General features: G+C 45.1%; 1 non-coding gene across 1 annotated transcript; it reads right to left on the reverse strand.

Moving 5' to 3' along the window:
* Positions 1–2,162: 2,162 nt before the first annotated feature.
* On the reverse strand, positions 2,163–2,319 carry LOC123462678. The gene has a single exon (XR_006638459.1). It is a non-coding gene; the product is annotated as a U1 spliceosomal RNA (small nuclear RNA).
* Between the last annotated feature and the right edge of the window lie 11,276 nt (positions 2,320–13,595).

Here is a 13,595-nt window from a genome sequence, read left to right on the forward strand (position 1 = left end):
TCCTAATGCTCAGGAGGCAGAGAGAGCAGGATTGCAGTGAGTTCAAGGCCACATGAGACTACACAGTGAATTCCAGATCAGCCTCAGCTAGTAAGACCCTACCTCACAAAAAAAAAAAAAAGATTCAGATCTGTGATTTCTACTTGAAGCTATCCTGTCAAAACTTAATTGTGGACTGGAGAGATACCCATGAGCTCAGATCTTGAAAAGAAGTACTCTAGGGGCTAGACATGGTGGTGCATGCTTTTAATCCCAACACTTGGGAGCCAGATACAGGAGGATCACCATGACTTTGAGGCCAGGTCAGCCTGGGGTAGAGTGAGACCCTACCTTGAAAAAAAAATCCTAGGGCTGAAGAGATGCCACAGTGGTTAAGGCACTTGTCTGCAAAGCCTGTGGCCTGGTTTGATTCCCCAATATCCACCTAAAGCCAGATGCACAAAGTGGCACGTGCATCTGGACTTTTGTTTGTAGTAGCTAGGGGCCCGGGTGCGCCCATTCTCTCACTCTAATGAATTTTCCTTTCAGTACTGGCAATGATGATCTTCTTACACTTTTGCAATCCATTCTGCACTCCCAGTAGGTGGACATGGTGTGTCCACACGTGTGGACTGGCAGAGGGCACCGCCTTCTGCCAGGGAAGGCTAACAGACTAGCTATTTCTAACCTTGAAGTGGACCTTCACCAGAAATGGTCATCATGAAGCCCAGATCTCAGACTTCTTGTCCCCAGAACTGCTTTGGTTCTGTCAGAAAGACGCTGGAATCCTGATTCAAAGAGACCCATTGGCCCACAATGCATTAAAAAAAAATAAAGAAAAAAAAAAAAGAGCTGTCAAAGGTACCCTTCTGTGGACTGACCATAGGGTTAACAATGTGCACCGTCCTCAGTAAATTGTGCCCTCCCTCACTAAGTGGATGCTGTGACAACCACCTGCCCAGGTAGGTGATTTACTGCATCTTTGGAGTAGCAAGTTGCATGGCGAATACCTGTATTATTCTCATTGTTGCCACAAAAGACCTGACAGAAACTACTGAAGGAAGGAAGTTTGTATGGCTGAAAGTCCATCACATAGGGAAGGCAGGAGCATGAAGCAGCTGGTCACGTTCACAGGAACGAGAGAGCTCAGCTGACTTTCTCGTGGTTTTTCAGGCTGGCTTGAATGCGCAACCCTCCTTGCCTCTGCTTCTTGAGTGTCAGTATGCCTGGCTTTGATGACAATTTATTTCAGAGAGAGAAAGACAGGCAAATGGAGAATGGGCCGGCCAGTGTCTCCAGCCTCTGCAAAGAAACTCCAGAGGACTTTAGCCGTTAAGGCATTGGCCTGCCTGGCCAAAGGAGAGCAGTTTGATTCCCCATTATGCAGGTAAGCCAGTTTGCATTAACTGGAGACCCTGGTGCGTCCATTCTTTCTCCAATACAGAAGTGTAAATAGGAAAATGACCTGGATATGCATGACTTCAGAGTGCCTGACACTACCTACACAAGACATCATAATAGGAGGAAAAGAGAATGACAGAATAAAAGACTGATGGGGCAGGGGAATACGATAGAGAGTGGAGTTGCACAGGGGACATGGGGGGGGGGATTACCATGGGATATTGTTTACAATTATGGAAGTTGTCAACAAAAAATACTAAAACTTAAAAAAATGCGCTCTCAATAAGTTTAAGGCCTGATAGAATAAGATAACTGTTAATCACCAGAATAAATGATTCAATAAGGAAACTACAGATAATTGACAAACACCCTTTTTAACTGAACTTCTTTTTTTATTTGAGAGCGACACACGGACAGAGAAAGAGGCAGTGAGAGAGAGAGAGACACACACACACACAGAGGGAAAATGAGCGCATCACGGCTTCCAAGCACTGCAAAGGCACTCCAGATGCATGTGCCACCTTAGCCATACCTCCAGCCCTAATTCCCTCTTTTTCTAATACTTTATGTAGTGGCTAAGAGACAAAGAATGGGCACGAAAGGAAAACGTACCACTGCAAACAACCCCCAGATGGACTGACTACCCCCTCCTTGCACACGTGACCTGGGTGGGTCCCTGACACATTTGGGAAAAACACTTGCTTTGCAGGGAAGATCCCTACGCGCTAACCCGCACGACCAACAGGTACCATCAGTAGCTTCTTATTTTTGCACTGCGAAACCAGGGGAAAGCGCAATCCCCCATTACCACGAATTCCGTAGTGAGTTTCCCGCATTTGGGGAAATCGCTGGGATCAGCACATCCTAAGTGCAATGGAGAAGCCTCGCCCTAGGAAAACCACCTTCGTGATCATGGTATCTCCCCTGCCAGGTAAGTATGACTCGTCGACCCCGCACGCTCACCACGCCGCCTGCCGCCCTCCCAACTCACGGTCGCTCGCTGTCCCGCCGTCCCACCGTCCACTTGCGGCTTCTCACCGCACACTCCCGTGCTCTGCTCTCCCTCTACACCCAAGCCTTTTTTTTTTTTAACTTTTGCTGCATTCTTTTATTTTTTTCCTCAATTTTTATTAACATTTTCCATGATTATAAAAAGCATCCCGTGGTGAGACATCTTTATCACACCTTCCAAGGCTTAGGGTCCATAGAAGAAGAGATGGTGGAAAGAATATAAGAGCCAAAGGAAGGGTAGGACTTCACTGAGCAGTGAGCCCCAGGGATCAGTGAAGATTAAAATGCAATCTTTCTGGTCACCCAAGCCTTCTTCCCGCCACATACGGCCCATCAGGACGCGGATGCCCGCGAACACGGTGACCGGCAGCCTGCGCGCGCTGCCTAATCTGCATGTGCCACGCCCCTCCAGTAAACCCCGCCCGCCCGACGCGGATCTGGCCGGCTTCTGTGGACCCAAAGAGGGAGCCTTGATGCCACTGAGTTGTTTTCAGCAAAAAACGTGCAGGGCGTGGTGGCGCCCCAAAACGATGACCCTTCCGAGGACTCAAGTATCTCATGCTGTTCTTAGGACAGATCACTTTCTCTTTTTTTTCACACTCTCTTTTCTTTGGAGCGGTAGGGTCTCACTGTCGCCCAGGCTGATCTGGAATGCAATCACTAGTCTCAGGCTGGCCTCCAACTCATGGCGACTCTCCTAGTTCTGCCTCTTCTGATTCCTTAACTCCTTACCATGGCTTCCTGTTTGCTAAAACCATGCTGTACCAGCTGTACCCCAAGACATTTGGCATTCGGTTTGAATAAAGAATTTCTTTTGTCTCCATATGTAATCGACATGCACTTATACTTTTTTCCCAGATAGGATCTCGCTCTAGCCCAGGCTGACCTGGAATTCACCATGAAGTAGTAGTCTAAGGCTGGCCTTGAACTCACAGCGATCCTCCTATCTCTTGCCTGGGATTAAAGCGCCACCACGCATGCTACGGGCTCTTGCCAGTGCAAATGAACTTGACATGTATGCACAGCTTGGTGCATCTGGCTTGGGTACTGGAGAATTGAACTGGGGCCGACTTTGCAAGCAAGTGCCTTTAAGCACTAAGCCATCTCTCCCACTTTGCTTTAAAATTGGTGTTTGTCATTCCACACTACCTATGGGGAAGTGAGTGGAAAACTTTGGAGTGTTGGAACTCTCTGAGACAGACAGGGTCGCTTCTTGTTTAAAGCTATGAAGGCCAGACTAGCTGGCCCACAAGCTTTGAGGTTCTCTTGACTCTCCCTCCCATTGTTGAGATTAGGAGATCAAGGTCAACTTCAGCTGTATAGAGTTTCAGTCCAGCCTGAGATACATGACAGCCTGTCTCTAAAGTGAAGTCATGAATACCACCACCACTTTGTATCTGGAAGACAGTATGGCAAAGCACTCCTTTCCTTTCTTTGGCTCTTAACACTCTTTCAGCCACCTCTTTGAAAGATGTCCCTGAATCATGGAGAGTGTGATAGATTGTCTTACTTAGTGCTGAACATGACACTGTCACCTCTCAGCACTTTGGTAACTATTGAATCTCCCCATTGCCCAATACCATCTGAAAAGAGAAGCTTTTTAAAAAAATGTTATATTTAATTTATTTCTTATTAACAACTTTCATGAATGTAAACAATAATCCATGGCAAGAATCTTTATTTTTAAAAATAATGATAGCATGAATTTTTTTTTATTACAGAGCAAGAGAGAGAGCAAATGAACTCCAGACACATGTGCCACCTTGTGCATCTCGCTCATGTGATTACTGAGACATTGAACCTGAGTTCTTAGGCTTCACAAGAAAGTGATTAAGCACTAAGCCATCTCTCCACCCTGAAAATGTTTTTATTTACTTATTAACCAGCAAAGAAAGACAGAGAGAAGGGAGAGAGACAGAAAGAATGGGCGCACCAGAGCCTCTAGTTGCTGCAAATGAATTCCAGATGCACGTGTCACATTGTGCATCTTGCATTATATGGGTACCAAGGAATCAAACCTAGTTTAGTAGGCTGTGAAGGGTGGCACTTTAACTGCTAAGCCATCTCTCCAGCACAAGATGTTTTTTTTTGTTTGTTTGCTTGGTTGGTTGGTTTTTCAAGTTAGGATCTTATTTTAGCCCACGCTGATGTGGTATTCTTTATATAGTCTCAGGGTGGCCTTGAAATCATGGCAATCTTCCAACCTCCTAAGTGCTGGGATTAAAGGCATACATCCCCCCACACACCCGGCTGTAGATTTTTTTTTTTTAATTTTTATTTCTCTGTTTGAGAATGGCAGATAGGCAAAGAGGGATGGAGAGAGAGAGAGAAAGAGAGGGAAAGAATGAGCAAGCCAGCACCTCCAGCCACTGCAAATGAACTCCAGAGTCATGTGCCCCATTGTGCAACTGGGGAATTGAGCCTCGAACTGGGGTCCTTAGGATTCACAGGCAAGTGCCTAACCGCTAAGCCATCTCTCCAGCCCTGAAGCTTTCTTTTTGAGACTGAGTTCCATTAAGTGGCTTAGGCTGGCCTCAAAGTGAACTTCCTGCTTCAACATCACCAGTGATGGGCTCAGAGGCATGTGCCACCATGCTGGGCTCATAACCGTTTTATTTTATTTTTTGGCTTTTTGAAGTAGGGTCTCCTTCTATCCCTGGCTGCCCTGGAATTCACTATGTTCTCTCATTGTGGCCTTGAACTCATAGCAACTATCCTACCTCTGCCTCCCAAATGCTGGGATTAAAGGCATGAACCACCATGACTAGCTCAAAAACGACTTTTCTTCTTTGATGTAGGGTCTCACTCTAGTCCAGGCTGACATGGAATTCACTATGTAGTCTCAGGCTGGCTTGGTACTCAAGATGACCCTCCTACTTCTGCCTTCCAAGTGATGGGATTAAAGGCATGCACCACCACGCCCAACTCAAGAGCTATTTTTACTAATATAAAGTCTGTTTAGAATTAAGGTGTGGTGGCATACACCTTAAATCCCAACACTTAGGAGGTTAAGGTAGGAGGATAAGGTGTTCAAATTCAGTTAGTTGTATAGAGAGCTACAGGCCAGGCTGAGCTATAGGACATCCTGTTTCCAAGTAAATAAATAGATAAAATTTATATTTTTGACTGTAGTCTAATATTTTTGGGAAGGTGTGGCAGTAAGATGACCAGAGCCTACGACTTCAGTCCCAGCCTATATACATGGGGAAATATGTGTGAAAAATTTCATGCTGAGCAGGACATAGTGGTGCATGCCTTTAATCTCAGCACTCAAAAGGCAGAGGTAGGAGGATCACTGAGTTTGAGGCCACCCTGAGACTACATAGTGAATTCCATTTCAGCCTGAGATAGAGAGGAGAGACCCTACCTCAAAAATAAAACAAAACAGGGTGCTGGGTTGATGGCTTAGCAGTTAAGCGATTGCCTGTGAAACCTGAGAGCCCTGGTTCAAGGCTCGATTCCCCAGGGAAGCCAGACGCACAAGGGGGCGCACACGTCTGCAGTTCATTTGCAGTGGCTGCAGGCCCAGGCCAGCCCATTCTCTCTCTCTCTCTCTCTCTCTCTCTCTGCTTCTTTTTCTCTCTCTGTCGCTCTAAAATAAATAAATAAAAGTTAAAAAAAATAACCAAAACAAATTTTCATGGTGGAGAGATGGCTCAGCAATTAAGGCACTTGCCTGCAAAACCTAACAAATAAACAAATAAAGCCAGAGACAGAAAATGGCATATGCATCTGGAATTTTCAGTCACAGGAGCCCCAGCATGCCCATTCTCTCTGTTTCCCTTCTCTCTCTCTCTGTCTTGCTAAATGTATTTAAATAGATAAATATTTATTAAATCCTAGGAACAAAAGCAGCTGGAGGTAATGCTCAGTGGTGGAAATCATAAGGCACCAGGATGGGTCTCCACATGACCAACAATAGCAACATGCCCAGGCTGGCCTTGAAGTCACTATGTTGCCACAGCTGGCCTCAATCACAATGTGGCCCTCCTCCCTGCCCCCACCTCTGTTTCTCTCTCTCTAGTAAATAATTTTTTGAAAAAGGAATTACCAGGCTTGGTGGTGTGCACCTTTCACCCAGCACTTGGGAGGCTTAGGTAGGAGGATCACCTTGAGTCTGAGGCCACCCTGGGACTACACAGTGAATTCTAGAAAAGCCTGAGATAGAGGAGACACTACCTCAAACATTAAAGAAACAAAACAAAAACAACAAAAAAGAAGCCACAACAGCAGCAGCCAGGTGTGGTGGCATACACCTTTAATTCCCGCACTTTGGAGGCAGAGTTAGGAGGTTCACCATAAGTTCCAGGTCAGCCTGGGCTAGAGGAAGGCCCTATCTTGAAAAACCAAAAAGCAAAAACAAAAACAAAAAGAAACAAAAAAACCCACAAATAAATAAATCTACATATATAATAAATAAAACCAAAAAATAATAAAAAAAAGGAAGTAAAGAGATGGGAAGAGAGAGAGAGAGAGAGAGAGAGAGAGAGAGAGAGAGAGAGAGAGGGAGAAAGAAAGAATTTCAAAGCTCTCTCCAGTTCCCTTTCCACAGTATGATTTTCAGCATCCTGATTCTACTGGCTGTTCTACGGGAAAAGACATAGGTTGAAGAAAGCTTAGTATAAACACTGGATAATGCAATTGACACAAGGTCTTCTTTTCTTTTTCCTTTCCTTTCTTCCTCCCTCCCTCCTCCTTATCTTTACTTTTGAAGATGGGAGTCTCACTGTGTAGACCAGCCTATCACGTGTAGAAATTACAGACATGAGTAACACAGCAGGCTGTTTACTGAGACCCAAGAGTAATGTGGATCTAACCTAATCACCTGCACCATCTTTGTGTGGTTACTTTTAAGGTAGGGTCTCACTCCAGGCTTCCCTGGAACTCACTGTGTACTCCTGGCTGGCATTGGACTGACAAAGATCTTCCTACCTCTGCCTCCCCACTGCTAGAATTAAATGTGTGTCCAACATAGCTTGCCAGCCTAAATTCTTTGAAGTATGCATTTCTGCCGCTGATGGTATAATCCAGTTTTACAACTGCAGACATAAAACCCCCACTTCAGGTTGGAGGGATGGCTTGCAGTTAAGGCACTTGCCTGCAGAGCCAAAGCACCCAGGTTTAATTCCTCAAAACCCACATAAGACATACACAAGGGGTCACGTGCATTTGGAGCTCATTGTTAGTGGCAGGAGGCCCCGGTGTTCCCATTCTCTCTCTCTCTCTGTATCTATCTCTCCATCAAACAAATATATAAATATTGAGAGGGGTTCCAAGCTAGAGTCTAACTCTGGCCCAGGCTGATCAGAAATTTATTATGTAGTCTCAGGGTGGCCTCAAATTCAGGGCGATCCTCCTTCCTCTGCCACCACAGTGCTGGGATTAAAGGCACATACCCCCATGCCTGGCTTAAAAAATACATTTTTTTAATTTAATTAATTAATTATTTTTTTGTTGTTATTTCTCGAGGTAGGCTCTCACTTTAGCTCAGCCTGACCAGGAATTCTCTATGTAGTCTCAGGGTGGCCTTGAACTCACGGTAATCTCCTATCTCTGCTTCCCAAGTGCTGGGATTAAAGGCATGTGCCACAATGCCCGACTAAAAAATATATTTTTAAAAACAAAAACTATATTAAGAATAGTGCTCAACCACTGAGCTGCATCCCAGCCCCAAAGGGAGAAAACTGGAAGAGGATTCAGGAAAGGGTCCTAGAAGGGAAGACCTAGATCTGCAGCTGGTAATCCTTACCCACACTTGACAAGATTTGGCAGAAGGATCTAGAGTTCAAGGTCAGCCTGGGTAAACTGGCACACCTCCTCTGAATGAAACAAAACAGTGAATGGTGGTGGTTGATGTCTGGGTAGGGACAAATGCTTATAATCCCCAGCATATAAGAATCTGGAATTTTGGAAAGAAGTAAAAATTTGTGCCTAGTGCTACATTGTGAGACCTACTCCAAAAAAAAAAAAAAAAAAAAAAACAAAAACCTTAAGTGGGCTGGAGACTTGGCTTAGTGGTTAATGTGTTTGCCTACAGAGCCAATGGATGCTGGTTTCGGTTTCCCAGAGCACACATAAGTCAGAAGCACATGGTTGCACATGTGTCTCAAGTTCCTTTGCAGTGACTAGAGGCCATGGTGCATCCACTTTCTCTCTTTCTCTCCCTTCCTCCCTCCCTCCCCATCCCTCTCTCTTTGTCTGTCTCTCTCTCTCTCTCTCTCTCTCTCTCTCTCTCTCTCTCTCACACACACACACACACACAGATTAAATAAATAAATAAATCTGTGTGCTACCCAGGGATAATGATAAAACTTTTTTAAAAAAAATATTTATTTATTTACGAGAAAGGGACAGATAGAGAGAAAGAGAAAATGGGCACTCCAGGGCCTCCAGCCAATGCATAGGAACTCCAGACAGATGTGCCCCCTTGTATATCTGGCTTGTGTGGGTCCTGGGGTATCAAACCTGGGTCTTTAGGCTTCACAGGCAAATGCTGTAACTGCTATGCCATTTCTCCAGTCCTCCATAAAACCTTTAATCCCAGCACTTGTGAGGCTGAGGTCAGAGGATCCAGGTGGTGAGTTCCAGGTGAGCTTCCATAAAGTGAGACCATACATCAGAAAACAAAAATAGTGTAGGCTAGGCTTGCTAGCTCACAACTTTTTTTTTTAAATTTTTTTATTTATTTATTTGAGAGTGACAGACACAGAGAGAAAGACAGAGGGAGAGTGAGAGAATGGGCGCGCCAGGGCTTCCAGCCTCTGCAAACGAACTCCAGATGCGTGCGCCCCCTTGTGCATCTGGCTAACGTGGGACCTGGGGAACCGAGCCTCCAACCGGGGTCCTTAGGCTTCACAGGCAAGCGCTTAACCGCTAAGCCATCTCTTCAGCCCAACTAGCTCACAACTTTGACCCCAGTACTGCATCCAAGACCTAGGTAGAACTGTGATATTGAGTTCCACTTCAGCCTGGGCTAGAGTGAGACCCTACAGAAAACAAACAAAACAATAATAGGGTGTGGAATGGTAGCCTATAATCCCAGCACTGCATCAGAGACTAGGTAGGAGGATCACTGTGAGCTCAAGGCCAGCCTGGCCTAGAGTGAGATTCTATTAAACTGGCCGTGGTGTGGGCGGTGCCTCACTTCAGTTCCTGTCTGGCAGCATAAAAGCAGGAGTCACAGCAGAGGTTCCTCCTAGAGAAGCTTCTGGCTCAGAGTTGGCTGGTCTGCGCCACTAACTGGTGAGCATCTTCGTATTTGTGTGCAGACACCAGGTAAGGGCAGGGCAGGGCTGGGTGGGGAGGCAGGTAGGGAGGTAGGCAGGCTGTGTAGGAGATGGTGGGACGCAAGGTCAACAGGGAAAGACTCCCCAGGCCCAGGCTAGGGTTTTGGAGGGAACAGGTTCCCGGAGAATCAAAGGCTGAGTGATGGGTTCTCAAGGCTATAGAGGGGCCTTTTATGTATGCAACCCTTTAAGCCGTGCTTTGAGATCCAAGGTCACCCAAGGCCTATGTCACTTTTAGTTTTTTCTAGGGAAGGTCTCACTCTAGCCCAGATTGACCTGGAATTAACTATGTAGTCTCAGGATGGCCTGGAACTCACGATGATCCTCCTACCTCTGCCTCTCAAGTGCTGGGATTAAAGGTGTTTGCCTCCACGACCAGCTCTTCTGCCATTTATTACTGACTATTCTTCTCATTTAAGATTTTTCACTGTTTTATTTATTACGTAAAGAGAAAGAGAGAGAATGAACATGCTAGGTCCTTTAGCCAGTGTATACCAATCCATATGCATATGCCTCAGTGTGCATTTGGGTAAGGCAGGACCAGGAGAATCGAACATTGTCGGCTTTGTAGGCAAGCACATTAACCGCTAAGGCATCTCTTCAGCCCTGATTATTCCTATTTATGCTTTTTTTTCCCCCATGCTTGTGAGTATGGATGTAGCAGGCTTTCTTGCCCTTGCTAAAGAACTCCAGATGCTGTGGCCACTTTTGTTTTCAGACTTATGTAGGTGGCTGGGTAATGAACCCTGTCTGGCAGGTTGTGAGAACAAATGTCTTTAACTGCTGAGCTCCCTCTGGCCTCACGCCCCTCCTAGCCCAGGCTGACCAGTAATCCACTCAGCAGTCTCAGGGTGGCCTCAAGCCCCTCACTGCACTCCTCCTACCTATGCCTCCCAAGTGCTGGGCGTAAAGGCAAGGGCCACCATGGCCTGCATCATGTCCTTATATCTCAGCCAATTTAATATCCATATCTCAGTATGCGAATGGCTTAGATTGCACCATCTGAGCTGAGTTTGTGTTGTGGTATGTTTGTATTTTTTATTTTTGTTTTTTTGAGATGGGGTCTTGCTCTAGCGCAGGCTGACGTGGAATTCACTATCTCGTCTCATGGTGGCTCTGAACTCACAAAGCTCTCCTACCTCTGCATCCCCAGTGTGATGCAGATTGTGTTATTTATTTTTTTCATGGTAGGTTCTCCCTGTAGTCCAGTTGACCTGGAAGTCACTATGTAGTCTCAGGATGGCCTCGAACTCATGGCAACCCTACCTCTGCCTCCCAAGTGCGGGGACTAAAGTGTGTCCTACCAAACCCAGCTGAGTATGTTTCTGTGGCATGGTTTTACTCTAGCTCAGACTGACCTGAAATTCACCCTGTATCCCAGATGGGCCTAGAACTTTCTGCAATCCTTCTAGACTTACTTTATGTTCAGGGTTATGGGAATGGGCAAGCATTATACCCCTGGCAATATTTGAAAGATTTTTTTTTTTTTTTTTAATTTTTGAGGTAGGATACCACTCTAGGCCAGGCTAATGTGGAATTTACTATGTAGTCCCTGCCTATTTTTCAATGCTCAGTGATACATCTTCCTACATCTATATCCTCCCTGCTGGGATTAAAGGTGTATATTGCCACGCCTGGTCTTATTATTATTTTTTTTTTCTTGAAGTAGGGATTCACCTTTGCTCAGGCTGACCTGGAATTCATTCTGTAGTCTCAGGTTGGCCTCGAACTCACTGTGATCCAACTACTAGCGCTGGGATTAAAGGCGTGCGTTGTTATAGCCAGTTCTGTTTTTACTTTCTGATTGTCAAGTTAGCATTCGCTCTGCTCCAGTGTTTTATATATTCTTTACTATGTTTGTTTTATTATTATTTTTTCTAGTAAGGGTCTCACCCTAGCCCAGGCTAACCTGTATTTCACAACATACTCTCATGGTGACCTTGAACTTGTGACAATCCTCGTACCTCTGCCTTACCAGTGTTGGGATTAAAGGCACGCTCCACCACAATTGGATTATTTTGTTTTGTTTTACAAGGTAGGGTCTTACTCTAGTCCAGGCTGAAAAACATTCTTTTCATTTATTTGAGAGTGTGGTTAAGAGGTAGATAGAGAGAATGGGCAAACCAGAGACTCCGGCTACTGCAAAGAAACTCCAGATGCCTGTAGCACCTTGTGCATCTGGCTTTCATAGGTACTGAAGAATTAAATCTGAATCCTTATGCTTCAAAGGCAAGCACATTAAGCACTAAGCAATTTCTCCATCCCTACATTTAATCTCACTTACTTTGTGTTTTTATTTTCATTTTATGGACCTTTTGTTTATTACTCCTAAAAAGTTTTTTTTAACATTTTTTAAAATTTTGTTTATTTTTATTATTTTAGTTGAGTGACAAAGAGAGAAAGAGGCAAAGACAAAATGGGTGTCCCAGGGCCTCAGGCACTGCAAAGGAACTCCAGACGCGTGCACCCGCTTGTGCATCTGTCTAACCTGGGTCCTGGGGAATCAAGCCTGGAACTGGAGTCCTTAGGCTTCACAGGCAAGCACTTAACTGCTAAGCCATCACACTTTTTTATCAATGAAACTTTCATTTTGGTTCAACCCTGCTACCTACAGGCCCCGTTTTTTGTTTTTGTTTTTGTTTTTTCATTTATTTGCAAGCAGAGAGACAGAATGGCTGTGCCAGGTTGACCAGGCTCTACAAACTCCAGATTAAGTGGCTTTAAGGGAAGTGCTCACTGGGAAGTTTATGCATTAATCCAGACACAGCAGGGATTACATGCCTAGGGTTTACGGTCTTCCCACTTGACTTTTGACTATGTGTTCAGCACTAGGCATGTATTTCCTCTCATGGAATGGGCCTCTACTCCAATTAGGGAGCCATTGGTCTCCTCCCGAACAGACATGCCATGATTGCACCTGTTCAGTCATTTGGCCTGGCTGGCCAATCATAAGGCTTGAAGTGTTCACTATTGTTTAATGCCACTGATTTCTCTCTCCCATAGGGCTGCATGCAGCATAACTTTTTCCAGCTTTCTTTTTTTGTATCTTCCTTTACAAAGCTATTTTCTTTATCTGAAAGAGAGAGGCAGAGAAAGATAAAGAATAGGCATGCCAGGGTCTCTAGCCACTGGAGACTAACTCCAGATGCTTTCACCACCTTGTGAATCTGGTTCATGTGCAACCTGGGAAATTGAACTTGGGTCCTTAGGCTTCACAGCCAGCCTCATGCTTTTTCTTCTTTGAGGTGGAGTCTCACTATCCGTGGCTGACCTGCAATTCATTTTGTAGTCTCAGGTTGGCCGTGAATTGACAGTGACCCTCCTACCTCTCCCTCCCAAGTGCTGGAATTAAAGGCATATGCCATCCTGTCAGGCGCATTACAGTATATTGAGGAGATTGGGTTTTGTCTTCCTTATCCTTTCCTGTATCACCCTCTCTCCTTGTGCCTCCTCCTAGCATAGCCTACTTTGGCGTGTCCATACCTCCTGTTTTCTGTTTCTTGCTTCCTTCACCTCCCATCCCTTCTGCTTTGTCATGGTCTCCTGTCTCCAATAATAGCCTACCCTCACCCTCATAGCCCCTTATTTGCATGCAAACATTAACAGTTAGAATGCATGTAGGAGAACCTATATCCCAAATGATTTTCCAGTCTTTTCTGAAATTTCATTTTGTACACACAATATACACAATCCTCATGTGACATCAGCAGTATACTTACACTACTTCTTATAGCGAGAATGCTTCATAGGACTTTTTAGGTAAAAATGACCAGTGTGTACAGACCACAATATTTTTCATACTTTCAAGGAGAAGTTGGTTGAATCTTGGTGTTCAGTGCAAGCAACTAGCTTAGCATTGTGGTGCATGTCTAATCCCAGCACATGGGTGGTAGAAAAAAGAGGATCAGGAATCCAGGT

Source organism: Jaculus jaculus, chromosome 7 (assembly GCF_020740685.1).
Source record: "Jaculus jaculus isolate mJacJac1 chromosome 7, mJacJac1.mat.Y.cur, whole genome shotgun sequence".
NCBI lineage: Eukaryota > Metazoa > Chordata > Mammalia > Rodentia > Dipodidae > Jaculus > Jaculus jaculus.